This window comes from Nothobranchius furzeri, chromosome 12, assembly GCF_043380555.1.
Source record: "Nothobranchius furzeri strain GRZ-AD chromosome 12, NfurGRZ-RIMD1, whole genome shotgun sequence".
NCBI classification, from domain to species: Eukaryota; Metazoa; Chordata; class Actinopteri; order Cyprinodontiformes; family Nothobranchiidae; genus Nothobranchius; species Nothobranchius furzeri.
Genome location: NC_091752.1, coordinates 15,133,626 through 15,150,311, shown reverse-complemented (window position 1 = coordinate 15,150,311; position 16,686 = coordinate 15,133,626). Strand labels below are relative to the sequence as shown.

Genomic DNA, 16,686 nt, shown 5'->3' with positions numbered 1-16,686 from the left:
ATATCTAAAAAAAGTGAGTAGTAACATTAAAATGAAGTAACCAGTGCAGGTTAAATTTTACTTGTGGAGCTGCAGGGTAACATCTGTATCCTGTGTTGTGTGTGTTTAAGTGTAATGGTTGAGGTGTCGTATGGCTTGGTGGTAGAAACCGTTTTTAAGTCTCGTAGTCCGAGCAGGCAGACTCCTGTAACGCCTGCCAGATGGTAATGAGGAGAACAGCTGATGCGCTGGGTGGCAGTGGTCCTTGATGATGCTGTGTGCTTTCCGGAGGCATCGCTGGAGATAAATGTCCTGAATGGCAGGAAGCCTTGTGCCAGTGATGTGCTCTGCTGCTTTCACCACCCTCTGTAGTGATTTACGGCTGCTGGCAGAGCAGCTTCCATACCAAACTGTGATGCAGCTCGACAGCAAGCTCTCAATAGCACACCTGTAGAACTTTGAGATGATACTCGTGTTCATGCCAAACTTCCTTAGCCTCCCGAGGAAGTAAAGCCGCTGGCGAGCTTTCTTGATAACAGCATCTGTGTGGAGGGTCCAGGAGAAGTCCTCAGTGATGTTGACTCCAAGGAACTTGAAGCTGCTGACCCTTTCGACCATGACACCGTTGATGTGGATGGGTTGGTGTTCCCTGACTGGTCGTTTCCGGGAGTCCACTATCATTTCTTTGGTTTTGCTGATGTTGAGAGACAGGTTATTATCCAGGCACCACTCGTGCAATGCCATCACTTCCTCTCTATAGGCCGTCTCATCATTCCCTGTGATGAGGCCTATGATGGTCGTATCATCCGCAAACTTGATGACGATGTTGGACTCATGTTTTGCAACACAGTCGTGTGTGAACAGGGAATATAGGAGGGGGCTAAGCACACAACCCTGGGGCGTACCTGTGTTTAGGATGAGTGATGAGGAAGTGTGTTTACCCACTCTCACCACCTGGGACCTGTTTGTAAGGAAGTTTAGAATCCATCTGCAGATCGGTGTTCCCAGCCCAAGGTCGACAAGCTTCGTGGCAAGTTTTGAGGGTATAATGGTGTTAAATGCCGAGCTGTAGTCGATGAAGAGCATTCTTGCATATGTATTCCCTTTCTCCAGGTGAGTGAGGGTGGTATGTGTTGCTAGTGCGATGGCATCCTCTGTGGCTCTGTTTATCCTATAGGCAAACTGAAGAGGGTCCAGTGTGTCAGGGAGAGAGGAGCAGATGTGACATTTGACCAGCCGCTCCAGGCACTTCATGATGACGGATGTCAGCGCCACAGGACGGTAGTCATTCAGACAGGAGACCACTGATTTTTTGGGAACAGGAATGATGGTGGATGCTTTGAGGGCCGTGGGGACCACCGACTGCCTCAGGGAGAGGTTGAAGATGTTGGTAAAAACCTCTGCCAGCTCGTCTGCACACACTCTGAGTAGCCGGCTGGTCCTGGAGCTTTGTGAGGATTGACCTTTTTAAAGGTCCATCTCACAGCTTCTGTTTTCAGAGTTAAGGTTACAGCCCCACTGTCCTCCTGAGGGTAGAGGATCTGCTCTCTGTTATCTGCATCAAAACGAGCATAAAAGTTGTTGAGCTCGTCTGCGAGAGATGCAGTGGGCTGAACACCAACTGTGCTGACCTTCTTGTAATCAGTGATGCACTACGGACCTGATACTGAGCACTTCGCATGTCTATCACTTGATGGTAGTGATTGTCGTTGGTGTGGCTGTTGTATTCAACAACAGTGAATTTTATAGCACTTTGGAAAACTGGAGAGCTTAAGCAGCAGCAGGTCCCTTATTGCTCTTCACCGGAGAAATGGTCTCTTTATTTTTATTACACATTTTCTGTATACATTAATACGGCTGGAACAGAAGCATGCACCCCCACAAATTTTACATCTAAAATTCTGGCTTCATCAGGAGACATGTGCGGTTACTTTTCTCTGCGTTTTGAGTTGCCAGAAACATATTTTGAGGACACTTGTTTGGAGTTTTATTTGTAAAAGAAAAGAAAAAAAAAGCTCAGCTAAAAATTTTGATGTTTTGCTGCATTGCCCACTCCTAATATAAAATTTAGTATGAAGTTGTAATTAGTCAAGTGATTGATTATGTAGTAAAATAAATCATTAAACTATGAACTATACTATATGTCATTCAAATGTGTCCAATTCATTATTTACTATTTATATAGCGCCAAATCACGACAAGAGTTGTCTCAAGGCACTTCACATAGTAAACATTCCAGTGCAGGTCAAAAATGTGTGTGTGTGTGTGTGTGTGTGTACACATTATTATATATGTGTGTGTCTATATGTATATATGTATATGTTTATTTATTTAGCAGACACTTTTATCCAAAGCGACTTACAATTTATAACCTATAGGGCATGTTGTGATCTGTGGGGGAAACCGGAGTACCCGGAGGAAACGCACGCATGCATGGGGAGAACACGCAACTCCACGCAGAAAGGCCACAGCCGAGTTTCGAACCTGCAACCTTCGTGCTGCGAGGCAACAGTGCTAACAACTGCACCACCATGCAGCCCTATGATGGCTGCATGGTGGCAGTACATATATGTTACAAACGGCAGCCTGACCTCTCCAGCCATGAAACGTTGGTTACGTATTGTAACCCTAGATTCTATGAGTCTAGTCGCAGCCCTTAAGCGAGCTGCTATTGGAAGGGTGATCTCAGCATCAGCCAATCATGAAGAGCTTAAATGTACGCCCACCACGTGGGCACCCCTTGTGGGTTATATAAGTGGAGCGACTCCACTGCTCGCCTCCGATGGCTCTTAGTCCTAACAGAACCAGTGGGGCCAGTGGCTTAAGGGCTGCGACTAGACTAATAGAATCTGGGGTTGCAATACGTAACCAACGTTCTACTTCGTCTAGTCTTAGCCCTTAAGCGAGCTGCTATTGGAATAATGCACAGCTGGATGGGTTTACGCCACACTGGTTAGCTCAACCAATGGACACACCCAACATGTCTCCTTTTAGTGGGGGTCGCTCAGCCTCAGCCCAGGGCTTAAAAGGCTGAGGCAGCCAGAGAGAAGAGTGGGGCCACCACTAAAAAATATCATCCACAAGAGGATGAAATTCATTCAAGCAGGGCCGATGAGGTGCCATAATGCGTTCACTCAGCCTGATGAGGTCCAAGCACTGAACGAGTGATGGATCCTGAAGACACATCTCGTAAATAAGAACGAGTAAAGGAACAGGGTGAAGCCCATGAAGCAGCCTGACAAATGACTTCCATTGACCCACCACTGTGGGGCGCCACAGAAGAGGAAATCCCTCTGGCTGAGTGAGCCCTGAGTGTCTCAGGAGGATCCAGCCCCAATGATGTGTAAGCGAGTGAAATGGCGTCACATAGCCAGAGTCAAAGGCGCTGGGCCAACAGCACTTGCCCAAGGGAAGACTCCCTGTAGTGCACAAACATGATTTGTGAGCGGCGAATCCCTGAAGTGCGTGACACATATCGTGCGAGCGCGCGCACCGGGCAGAGAAGATGGGAAGCCGCCTTCTCCTCAGAATTATGGGGAGGAGGAAAAAGTCCAGCCAATGAAATTGACCTGGATTTGAAGGAAGTATTAATGTTTTTTGGGCACAAAGGCTGGGTTGGGGCATAAAACAGCAGACCCGCCATCTGCCCGGATCCTGAGGCATGCGGGAGCCACTGAGAGGGCGGTTTGGTCGCTCACTCTCGTGACTGATGCCAGTGCCAGCAGCAAGGCAGTTGTAAGTGACAGGAACTTAAGTGAGACCTGGTCCAAGGGCTCAAATGGGGCTTCAGATAAGCCACGCAGAACCACCGTTAGATCCCACTGGGGAATTAGCGGACGGGACACAGGTCTGTTCCTTCTGACACCTTTTAGAAAACGTTTTGTGAGGGGATGATTGAAAACAGATCTATCACCAAAACCCTGGTGACAGGATGAGATAGCTGCAGCATATGTTTTAATAGTGCTGAATACGAGGCCCCTGTCCGTCCGTATCTGCAGAAACGATAGGACATCCGCCAGCTGGCAGGAGAGCGCTTGAACATTCCGCTCTGTGCCCCAGTTCTGGAAAGCTCCCCATTTAGCAGCGTAAGATGCAATGGTAGAGGGCGCCCGCGCACTCTGAATCGTGGTGACCACATCATGCGGCAGCCCAGAAACCCCTAATCGAAACCGCTCAGCGGCCAGACCCACAGCCGATGGCTTATTTCCGAAGGATGTCTGATTATCCCATCCGCCTGGGGAGGGGCGTCCTCCCTTCGCGGGAGTCTCCACGGGGAGCCGGACAGTAGCGCTTGCTGGTCCGGAAGCCATGACGCGGACAGGCGTCTGGGAGCCACCAGAATTACCGAGAGCTGTCCTGACCGAACTTGGTCCAGGAGACGGGGAATCAGAGGGACTGGTGGAAACGCACAAAGGAGCGTTCGAAGCCCGGGCTGGTGTGAGAAGGCGTCCGCTCCGAGCGAGGTTTGGTCCCGGAGCCTCAGGGAAAACCACAGGCGACACTGAGCGTTTTCGCGAGCCGTGAACAGATCCACACGGTTCCCCGAACCTTATCCAGATCTGTGATATCAGCGCGGGATGCAGACGCCAGTCGGAGTCGCGGTGACCCCCTCTCGACAGGATGTCTGCCGCTACATTCAGGATCCCCGGAATGTAGGTGGCACAGCAGGTGGACATGTGCCCAACACAGTAAATCTGTGGCTATGCGCAATAGAGGGGGGGATCGAACTCCCCCTTGGCGATTTATGCAGGCTGCCGCCACCTGGTTGTCTGTGTGAACTTCGAAATGACGGCCATCGAGAAGGGCAGCGAAGTGCATGAACACATTCCTCACTGTCATAAGCTCCAACACATTTATGTGCTCGTGCGTGTGGGAGGGCCAGCGATCTGCCACCGTATGGGACAAGCACGTGCCCTCCACCCCAGACAGTGACGCATCCGTAAACACAGATACGTGTGACGCAGGACGTCCGATGGGAATCCCGTGTGAGGGGATGCAGGGATTCCCCCAGTGAGCGAGGTCCCCGCCCACTGAGGGGGGAACCCTCAACATACGTCTCTTCTGACGTATCGGGTGTACCCGGAGGCAGATGAACCAACTTTGCAGGCGCCTTGAGTGCAACAACCCCAGCAGCACCATCGAGTGGGCTGCAGCCATCATGCCCAGAAGTCTCATGACTAACAGGGCTCTCACGATCTTGCGGGGTTGCACGCGGGAGATCACCGTGGTGAGATCTGCCGCTCTCACCGGCGACGAACGTGCTCTCATTAGAGAGGCGTTCAGCTCCACCCCGAGAAACATAATCGACTGGGATGGAAGAACCGAGTTCTTCCCCCAGTTTATAGAAAACCCCAGGGTTGACAGATGCTCTGTTAACCTCCTGGTTTGCACTGACGCCCCGTCCTCGGACCGGGCGCATCGGAGCAGATCGTCCCGGTAAAATAAAACCCTCGTTTCCGCCGTGCGCAGTGGCTGCAGCGCGGTCTCCAGACACTTGGAGAAAGTGCGCTGGGCTTGCGAGTAGCCGAAAGGGAGGCATTCGTGCCTGCGTTCCGACAGCGGACGTGTGCTCGAGGTCACGTGAGCAACGTCTGAGGATTGGTTTCGCGCCCTTACTGCCGTCGCTCGTACCAGAGAACTGGGAGCGACCCATGGAGGGCTGTGATCGAAAGAGCGAGTGTGAAACAGCTGGAAGAGGCTGATCCGCACCGCAGAGCGTGGAGTCCATGAAGGACGAGTGGGAGCCGGGCCCGTGCACGGGAACGTCAAAGTGCCAGCGGATGGAGCCGCGCAATGTGCGCGCTTTGCGCGTGGTCGCGACAGCACCATGACATCCCGTCCCACCCAAAGTTGTGGGGGAAGCGGGATGAGTCGGGCCTGGCCGTAGGCTGGGGGCGGTGCGCAAATGGAGCGCACCCTTACAGCTACCCGTGTAACATGACCGAGTCCGACTGTGTGAACATGCAGATGTGCTGCAGTGCTTGGTGCGGGGAACATCATGTGTGAGGATTCGGCAGAAGGTTCTGCAGAGGACTGTAGGATTGTGCTCTCGATGTGACGTTTTTTGGGTTTTATTTCAAAACCAAAATAATTCACAGAGTTAACATTGCAGCCATAAGCACACATATTCCCCCCAACGAGTCGTTTTCGTGGTTGTTTTCGGCGAGGTTCCTGTGACTGCCAAGGCTGTGTCTGCTGGCTCGTTCGGAACCGTTGGCCACCAACTCCCTGGTCCCGCCTCAGTGGGAGGCCGGCTCCGCGGGGCGGGCCGTGCAGCTGGGCGCATGGAGTTTCCGCGCCGTTCGTCCCATCCCATCCTCTGGGGGAACGGCCGGAGTGCGAGGCTGACCGAGAGTGGACCAGGTCTCGCACCGTGGCTGAAAGTTCAGCTGCTGAGCCCTCTAGATGACGCTCGTAAGATGGGGACCAAACAGAACTTCAGAGGCGATGTGGCCTTCCAGCATCTCTCTGTGCAGGTGTTCAGGAATGGAGGGCAGGGCCGTGAGCCACAAGGCCGCTGGATAAGGGTCTGCCAGGCAGCAATGCGAGCAGAACCGGTGAGTACAGCAGCGCACAGATTGAGGATGGCATCAGCAGTTTTAGTAATGATGGTTTTTGACTCGACAGGAGAGTCAAGCTCCTCCACCATTTTGGAAACGCCAAAGGCGAGAAGGCGATGTTATTTCCTGCAGCGCCGGTCTGGAAGGCGCACTGGTGTGCGCGATCGGCGAGCCGCCTCAGCAGCTGGTCATGCTTAGCGGGAACTGCTCGCGGTCCAGTGAGGTGGTTCTTGACGCCACACAGCGAGGCCAAGTCCGGCTCCAGTGGAGGAACGGATGGCCAGCCCTGGTCGGAGAAGCCCTCGACCTTGGTAATGGGCGCATATGCGGAAATTGGCGCCTCGAGCCTGGCAGGCTTGGAGAAGGCGGCGGACCAGCAGCTCATGGCAGCGGGGAAGCGCGGCCAGACGGGGTCTGGACAGCGCGTCTGTGTTGCCCCAAAAATTCCCGCCAATTCATCTGCCTCAGGGGAGCCGGTTCTGGAACGGCTAGCCACCTGCGGGTCGCAGCCGCGGAGATGATGGCGGGCAGCTCCTGGAGCAGCGCGCTAACTGCTGGCAGGGAGGAGCGAGAAACCACTGGGGCAGAAGGACCCGCTGAGCGAGGCTCGTCGACCTCCGTGTTGTACAGGAGGGAATAATGGCTGCGGCAGCCAGCCTCGTCGTGCTCCTCACGAGGCTCCTCGACCTCCGTGTTGTACAGGAGGGAAAAAGGGCTATGGCAGCCAGCCTCGTCGTGCTCCTCACGAGGCTCGTCGACCTCCGTGTTGTACAGGAGGGAATAATGGCTGCAGCAGCCAGCCTCGTCGTGCTCCTCACGAGGCTCGTCGACCTCCGTGTTGTACTGGAGGGAAAAAGGGCTATGGCAGCCAGCCTCGTGGTCGACCTCCGTGTTGTACAGGAGGGAATAATGGCTGCGGCAGCCAGCCTCGTCTTACTCCTCACGAGGCTCGTCGACCTCCGTGTTGTACAGGAGGGAAAAAGGGCTATGGCAGCCAGCCTCGTCGTGCTCCTCACGAGGCTCGTCGACCTCCGTGTTGTACAGGAGGGAATAATGGCTGCAGCAGCCAGCCTCGTCGTGCTCCTCACGAGGCTTCTCGACCTCCGTGTTGCACAGGAGGGAAAAGGGCTATGGCAGCCAGCCTCGTGGTCGACCTCCGTGTTGTACAGGAGGGAAGAAGGGCTATGGAAGCCAGCTTCGTCGTACTCCTCGCTGTCGATGACATCGTCCAATCGGTAGGAGCCAGCCGGCTCCTGGCCGACGTTGAAGAACCGTAACGCCTTGTCCAGCGAGTACGTGCCAGCCACCGGAATTTCCTCGTCGGTGGAGGGGGTGAAGTACTCGACCCGGCGGACCTTTTCAGCCACGGGCAGAGCGGTACAAAACGGGCACGAGGCCTGGGGGTCAAGGCCAGGCCAGCGTGGTGAGCCCCGAGACAGACCTCACACTTGGCGTGCAGGTCGCCGCTGGAGATGGAGCCCGTCTGGCAGGCCGGGCAGGTCCTGGCGTCGCTGGACATGGTCTGTGAGTAGATTTTTCTTGTATAATTGCTCTTAAAAGAAGCTCTTAAGCTTGGCGTGAAGAGAAAACGGAGGCGAGCAGTGGAGTCGCTCCACTTGTATAACCCACAAGGGGTGCCCACGTGGTGGGCGTACATTTAAGCTCTTCATGATTGGCTGATGCTGAGATCACCCTTCCAATAGCAGCTCGCTTAAGGGCTAAGACTAGATGAAATAGAACGTTGGTTACGTATTGTAACCCCAGATTCTATGAGTCTAGTCGCAGCCCTTAAGCTAGCTGCTATTGGAAGGATGATCTCCGCATCAGCCAATCATGAAGAGCTTAAATGTACGCCCACCAATAGTGGGCCCCCTCGTGGTATATAACCACAGTGACCCCACTGCTCACCTCCAATGGCTCTTTTTCCCATCATAACCAGTGGGGCCAGTGGATTAAGGGCTGCGAAGGTACCGCAAAGTTGCATTCCTACTGTTGCTGCGTGTCACGTGACTGGGGTCTCACACAGCCCTGCTTCTTGTTTACGGAATCACTTCCTGGTTCGCGGACTAATAAAACTTGAACAAATTTAAAATTTAGCTACCTTTTGTGAAAGGAAATAAGAAAAATACTAAAGGTAACATCCGTCACAAGTTTTGTGTTACAAAATATTCAGTCCTTGTCTGTAAATTCGGTCCAGCGTTTTAGGGAACATAGTTGTTTTTTTTAGATTTTAAGGTTTCTCAGCTCTTCTGGTGGGTTTTATAGTTCACCAATACTATGCATATTCTCAAAATTTTGGAGTTTATTTTTGCTCTCTTTGAATGCATTGCACATTATGTGGGAGGGGCTCCGCTGGGGGGTCCCGCAGGGGTCGATCCTTGGTCCACTTTTGTTTGCCATTTATCTGCTGCCTCTGGGGTCAATCTTTCGTAAACATGGCCTATCATTCCATCTGTATGCTGACGATTGCCAGATTTACTCTCTATTGTGTCAGGAGAAAGGTCACTCTATTCAGTCCTTTGTCTCCTGTGTTAATGAGGTGAAGTCTTGGCTAATGTCCAACTATCTACATCTGAATGAGGGAAAGACAGAGCTCATTGTTTTTCACCCCAACAGCAGGAATGTGGATCGTTATGCTGATCTTGGCCTTCTTTCTCCCTACTCAAAACCAGTTGTTACCAGTTTGGGGGTGAAACTTGATGTAGGACTTAAATTTGATGCTCATATCAATTCTGTGATCCGGTCCAGTTTCTTTCACCTGAGACGCCTTGCTAAAATCAAGCATATGCTGTCGAGAGCCCACCTGGAGCGGGTACTGCATGCCTTTGTTATTTCTCGGCTTGACTACTGCAACTCTCTATATGCAGGGTTGTGTCAGTCAACACTGCGTCACCTACAGGTTGTGCAGAACAGCGCTGCCAGGTTCCTGACTGGGACCAGGAAACGGGACCACATCAGTCCAGTTCTGGCCTCCCTGCACTGGCTTCCAATTTGCTATCGCTCACAATTCAAAATCCTCGTCTTTGTTTATCATTTCTTCCAGGGTGGTGGTCCCCCCTATCTGGCCACTCTCCTGAACAAACATTCCCCATCACGCGCTCCTCTGACCAAGGCCTGCTCGCTGTCCCTCGGTCTAGGTGTCGTACCCGTGGGGACCGGGCTTTCTCAGTCCTAGCACCGTTACTCTGGAACCAGTTGCCACCCTCAGTTAGGCTGTCCCCTTCTCTGCCAGTCTTTAAGAATCACCTAAAAACACACCTCCTCCGCTTGGCGTTTCCAGAACATGTTTGATTTTGGCCCTCTTTTATGTTGAATCCATTCCACAGTTTTCATTGGTACACTCAATCCATCCACTCAATCCAAATGTGTTTCACACATTTGTCCTTTACCGGACTGTTTCATCTATCTTGTAATTTCCATTTTGTACTTTGTAATTTGTATTTTGTAATTTGAATTTCTTTTATTGTTGATTTATTCAATATATTTACTTAACTGTACCATGTTCAGCGCTTTGGGCTTCCTGACAGGGTTGCGGAAGGCGCTTTATAAATAAAGCTTTGATTGATTGATTGATTAAAGATGTACATTTAAAAAAACTACTGTTTTCACAGCAAAATTATTTTATCTGTACAGTTCTCTGTTTTGCACAAAGTAGATAGTAAAACTGAATGAAAGCATAAACATTGTTTTATTCTTTATTTTTATTATAATTACTAAGCACTATGATTAAAAACGTATGGAAATATTCTGGATCAGCATCATGAAGCAAATTTGTGGCCAAATTATATACAGTTAGTTTTCTGGAAAAGGAATGAAATGTCCCAGTATGTGTATGCATGATTTTTATATGCATGAAAAAATATTTGTAAATTAATTATGATATATCATTGTACAGACATGCCTCGTAAGGAGAGGAGGCGGAAGCAGCGACAGAAAGAGCTACATGAGGCAGCTAAAGGCAGTGGGTCCCTCACCAGCTGGATAAAAGAAGAGTACAGGTAAGTTGCATCACAGCAACAAGTGTAGAAACAATAATATACACAACTGCAATGTTTTGATGCCAGAAAATGTTTTTTGTTAGCTACTTGATCATGGATTAGGTGCAAGCCCTGTTAAATGTGAATAACTACATAATTCATTCATACAATAGCTAATTTTGCCTTGTTCTCAGATGGACAGCAAGTGGAGAGTGATAGATCACATGAGGAGATTGAAGACAAACACAACTCTTTCTGTTTATATTACTGTCACATTCTTATCTCTGACATCAACCCCTCTATTATCCACTAATGTTTAGATTTCCATTTGTTCACTGGAAAAATTCAAAATTCATTCTTTGGACATGTTTGATCACTAATTTTTGTATGTTTGTCTGGGTCTGAGTAGCAGGGGCAGCAGCCCCAGAGAGTCCCAACCGCCCTCTCCTCAGCAACCTCCACCTACTCCATGGGTGGGACCTTAAGGCATTCCCTGGTCAGCCTGGAGATCTACATCTAGCTTGTTCTGGGTCCGACATACCCAGGAGAGCTAGCAGACCAGACAGAGGGTCAAAAACCATCCAAACCGTACTCCTTGAGTGCCCTAAACTAGGAGGCCCCTAGGGCAGGGGTCTCAAACTTTTATTACATTTTAAAATATCAAACCAATAATTCCTTCTAAAGTCCAATTAAATAGAAAATACACCTTTTATAATGTCTCTTTAACACATAAAAGCTGATTTAGAACAGGCCACGCAGACCCATCATGGATTCTGGCTCTAACCCGCTATCTGACCTCCTTTCCTTTGGTATCTTCATAGTTCAGTTAATCTCCACGACTGTTATCTGATTCTGTGTAAAAATGTAAAATTCCTAGAAATAATCAATTATTTATGTTTTAATGTTGCATTCAGATATGTTACGATCAACATATAATTAAAGTAAATTAAAAACAGTTTTTTGTTGTTCACAGAAATAAATCATCATTTTAGGATCCATCTCATCTCTCTAAGAGCTTTTGTTGTAATTCTCTTTAATTAAACTAAATCTTAATATGATTTCTGGTGACGTCCAGTTTCATGTTTTCATCACGGTGTGTAAAAGTTAGAAAAGACCGCTCAGTCTTGTTGCATAATTCAAAGCTGTTATTGATGAAGGCCATAAAAAGAAACTACACCTTTAATTTATCATGAAGTAATTTTCAAATAGTTTTCTTTCATTTTTGTGTATCAATATTTTTCACTACTTAAGAACTATTAACCTGATGAAGCTCGGGTTTGTGATTGGTGGAGCTTACAGGATAAAACAAGTCCCTTCCTACTTTGAGATTTTCTGTTACAAATAATAATTAGGTTTTTGCAGTTCTGTGTCAGGATAACCATCTATTTGCCAGGAGTTGGTGTGTGTGTTTGTGTGGGTTTTCTGCTTTCACCTTCAGGCAGCCACAGGAGGGCACTAGGGAGACGCTCATCACAGTTCCCTCCAGGAGCTGCTCTGGCAGGTGTGTTTTCCACACACCTTCACTCCATTTTACCAACTACAACCAGGAGGATAAAAGGAGAGGAGACCAGTCATCCAGTGCCAGAGCGTTAACCTCAAAGGTAACCTTCAGCCCTTGCCTATGAAAGTTTGTTTCTTAATGTCCCTAGTTGACAAACTTGTGACCAACCTTCTCCTTCTGGCTCCTCAGGTTAACCGGCTCTCGTGGTGATTCCTGGAACCTTCTTACTCCAGGCCAGCTTCACACTTTAATTTCTCAGTCAGAACCATCCACCCTATACCCACCTTCTTCATTACTGGCCTCTTCATCTCCTGAGATCCTCCTGAGCTCCTGTTAACCTCCACCATTACATTATCATCCTCAAATGCTGTGCATCTCCTGTCCACCCTCCAATATTATACCATAAGCTACATCTTATTCTCTTACCCCGACTCTATTCGGAAGTTCCCTACGGTTCACCATCTACTCTACATCTCCATCTCTGGACCTCACCTACTCTACCACCACTCCAGCTCCACCTCCCTCCCTGAGGTCCTATTACTCACCTTCTAAAAGCATTACTCCAGCAGCTTTTAGATCATCTCCTGCCCAACTCATTTTCTTCTGTTTAGTTTCCGGGTGCCTGTACTTGACATCCGTCGTCGCCGATTAGCTCCAGTTCCCTGCTTTCCACACCTTTTGTTCGGGGGCCCCTAGCCCTTACTGCTGGCACCCCTCTTGTTAATGCCACAATGGACTATTGCTTAAAGACACCGATGCACAAACAGGAAGTGATTGGTAGTCATTCCACTCCAATCAAGTTGGTGGTAGTAATGCACCAAATTGTTGTTTGCCAGGTGCCACAAGACCACAAATAAGAAGAAGAGAAAGCAGAAAAAGAAGAAGAGAGGCGGGAGCGTTTGTAACAAACTCAAAGAGGTAGTTAAAACATTAAGCACGAAATGGAGTTATCCTGGTGGCTCCAATAACAGAAATAAGCAGCTTGGTTTAAAAAGCTTTTATCTTCACTTCCAAAAGTGACGTCGTTTTTCTATGTAAACATCTAAAGGAAGCAGAAAAGAAAAGACAATGGAAAATGTTCAAAGGGAGGAAAACATAGACCAAAATAGAAAATAGAAGAAACAAAACAAAGGCTAATGCACAGGAGCACTGACAGGAAGAAGAAAGCACTCAAAGAGAGAGAAATACAGGAAAAAAGAGGAGCACTAATAAAAAGTGAAAATAACTCGTGTCAGAAGAAGGAAGAGTTTCGCAAATCCTGTTAAAGATAAGATTGTCGAAAATTTAATGTAAGGGGGCCCCATGTCTGTGTTTGCCTTGGGCCCCCAAATTGCTAAATCCGCCACTGAACCAATTGAAAATTTTACATACCTGTTCTGATTTCCTGTGTATTCTCTGCATGTGGGTCTAACATGTGCCTGAACCATGCCACTATTTAGGTACAATGGAGGGAAATAAGAGAAGATAATTTATCTTGTTTTTTTCTTTCTAAACATTTTATAAAATGTTTTATATAAATGACAGTCATTTAAATGTTACTTTCTTTTCCTGTGGACTTTTGCTGAACCAGTCCTGTGTTCAATTAATAACAATCTAAACATGAAAACATATTAAAATCACTTTTTCAATGTCCTGTGGGACTTTTTACTATCAAACTAAATAAGTGTCACCATCTTAAGGTGAATGCACATAAAGTGAGGTTTTAATGTTGTCCTCTGTATAAATTAAACTTACTGTAATGTAAAATGTTTTTGAAAATCTAACACAGCCAGCACACAGCTTGGTGTTAAGTTTGGAATAATGAAACCGTAAAAGTTGGGTAAACACACCACTCCCATCCAGTTACACCCACATGACAACATAAATACATGAATAACTCAGCTTTGACTTCATACACCCTCCTCTTCTCTTTATCTCAGCAAAAAGGAGATTAAGATTATGCCAGATTAAGCTAGTTTCAACTCTAGATCTACTCTGGATGAACAAATTGCCTTTATTTTTACTTTATTGTAAATGACCTTAAACCTGCTGAATTTGATACGTTAACTTTTGTGAATAGATAGCAGCTGACCAAATGCTGCTTACAGTTTTTATTATTACTTTTAGTTTCAATAATTACATTTATTTTAAATATATCATTCAATTTATTTGAGAAAGTAAATAAAAATATAATTAACCTTTTTATAAATTCATTTCAATTAACCTGTTTTGTTATTAGTTTGTGAATGTTGAGCGTTTTTAAGGAAATAAATACAGAAGTATTACAAAAAATGTACACAATTCATACTTATTACTGCAAATATTTTCTGCTCATAAGAAATTTACACACACACACACACCCTCTCCAAGCCAAGCTAGAACCTGCAGGCTGAGGGAGCACCAAGCTGTCAGAATGCCAAACTCCTCCCGGCTCTCCATCTTCCTTCTCTGACCTTTGACCCATGAACCCTGGATACCAACTAGAAATTTGAAATGAAAGATAATGCGACTTTTACGGTTCATTCTGTTTACATTCATTTAATAAAATAACAGGAAGAGCCTCAACAAGCTAGCTTGGTTCTGGGCTGCCCACTGGATTTAGATGTGAAAAGGAGGATGCTGGTGAAGCTGACCTCCATTTTGGAAAACTCTTCCCACCCACTGTGGAGGCCATGGACAGCTCCTTTAGACACCAAGATGTAAAACAAAATGCTTCCCTAGGTCATTTATTCCCTGTGCAGGAAGAGTGTATAACTCCACAGTTTAACTGGTACTGGCATTATCCTGGTACACAATAACATTAATTAAAAATTGAGTATGTGTTCAACACTTGGCCAATACAGATATTCATTATTATGTTCGTGTTCCTCATGCTGCATAGTGCTGGAAACCCAATTTTTAACTTGTTTTTAGTGGTTGAAGGTTACAATATTAGATAATTGTGTGTTTACCTGTAATCTTATTTTTCTTTTTGTCTAAGTGTATGTGCTGCTGTAACGAGTGACTTTCACCACTGTGAGACTAATGAAGTAAATTTTAATCCAACTTGACACTATATAACTCCTGTTTTTCTTTGGTATTTTATCTTATTTTGAACTTTATTTTATGCATATTGCTGCTTATAATAGGGACATGAAAAAACCACCTCTCAGACTCAATGGGCATGTTTCCTTTCCCAGAACTCCCGGGTAGTTCCTGGGATGGGGAACTTGACCAGGAGATAGGATGTCCCAGTTTTCTCAGCTTTTGTGTCTCCATTCAAATTCAGCCCTTTCCAAACATGCAGACGTCAGCATATCACGATTGCTTTGACAGTGAGTGATGTCACTGATCAGCCCCAAAAAGCACCTAAAGTAACATTAATATTAAAGGCATTTATTTTATAGAAGTGTATCATGATTTAATCCATTCAGAAACAAAAGCAGCTCTGAGTTTTGTGAGACAAGCTCCATTAATTAAATATGTGGGTGAATTTCCCACTTTGTTTCCCCAACAGCTGTGGGGGAATTCCACCGGGAGTTAGATTTTAAATAGCAAGTCACCTCTAATCAACGTTTTTTTGCTGATAAACTAAATGAGTGCCTAATCGTGCCTATACGTAGACACATGTAGTCAATAATTTGGCACTTTAGTTAAAATGTAAATATTCTGCCTAAAACTTTCAACTGTTGTGCCCTCTTCAGGTAAAAAGTCAGCACTGCAATTGAATTTAAATCTGCCAACGCTATTGGCTAAGAGGTACACTATGACCTTAGCTGGTATATTATGATGCCTCAATGTGGTTGACAGCCTGTGTGTGTGTGTGTGTGTTTGTTGGCAGCTCCGTCCTCTCGGTCTGCCAGGCAACAGCATTTGTTGCATTTTCCAAACAGGAAGTGGGAGTGGAATAAGACTTTTGAAGGGGTGACTTGCTCTTCATATGCGATTGGTGCTTTTTTTTTGCTTCCATTCTGCTTCACCTTCTAATTTTACTGCTGCCGGTTATTTTGGACGTCTGCTGATGCCATTTCCTACTGGGTTACAACCAATCAGTGTGAGTTAACCGGAGGTTCCGCTCAGCTACTCCACTGGGCCGTTCGGAGTATCTACTGAGCAGGTACTCAGAAGGTTCCTGAAAACGGCCTGGTCAGGTGGAGACCATCGACATTAATATATGGACAATGGGTTTCCATAGGCTCCAATAACAAGTTTCTGTGCTAAAATGGGAGTTGGCCACCACCGCCATTTTGACCGTGTCACAGGTTCCGTCCAGCCCAGACAATTCCATAAAAGGGAAGAGAGGAGGAGCTGAGGGTGGGGCTGTAAGGCTGGGATCAACTGACGACACCTGGTCGAACTAGCTACAAGCTAACCTGAAGTTAACCCAAAGCTAACGCGGAGGTGGGAGCCGAGCTAACGGATGTAGCCACCTAGCTACAACTGGAGCTAACTCTGTGGAACACCCATCGACCGCATGGAGTTCAGGTGGAGGTTTGCTGCGCTTTTTCATGAGAAGTACCTTTCTGTGAATAAAAAATATTAAATCGGTAAGTTTATAAGTTATTTCCGTAGTGAAAATATATTTTGCTTTGAGCAAGTTTTCACTATTTTTCACGTACCGTATTTTCAGGACTATTAAGTCGCACCAGCCATTAAATGTATAATGAAGAAGAAAAAAACACATAAGTCGTATTTTGGGGGGAAATTGTAT

At 47.0% G+C, this 16,686-nt stretch overlaps 1 long non-coding RNA gene across 1 annotated transcript; it reads left to right on the top strand.

Moving 5' to 3' along the window:
* The first annotated feature begins 11,440 nt into the window (after positions 1-11,440).
* LOC139061959 (uncharacterized) lies at positions 11,441-15,046 on the top strand. The gene is made up of 2 exons (XR_011515576.1): positions 11,441-12,117; positions 12,207-15,046. It is a non-coding gene; the product is annotated as an uncharacterized lncRNA (long non-coding RNA).
* The last annotated feature ends 1,640 nt before the right edge of the window (positions 15,047-16,686 follow it).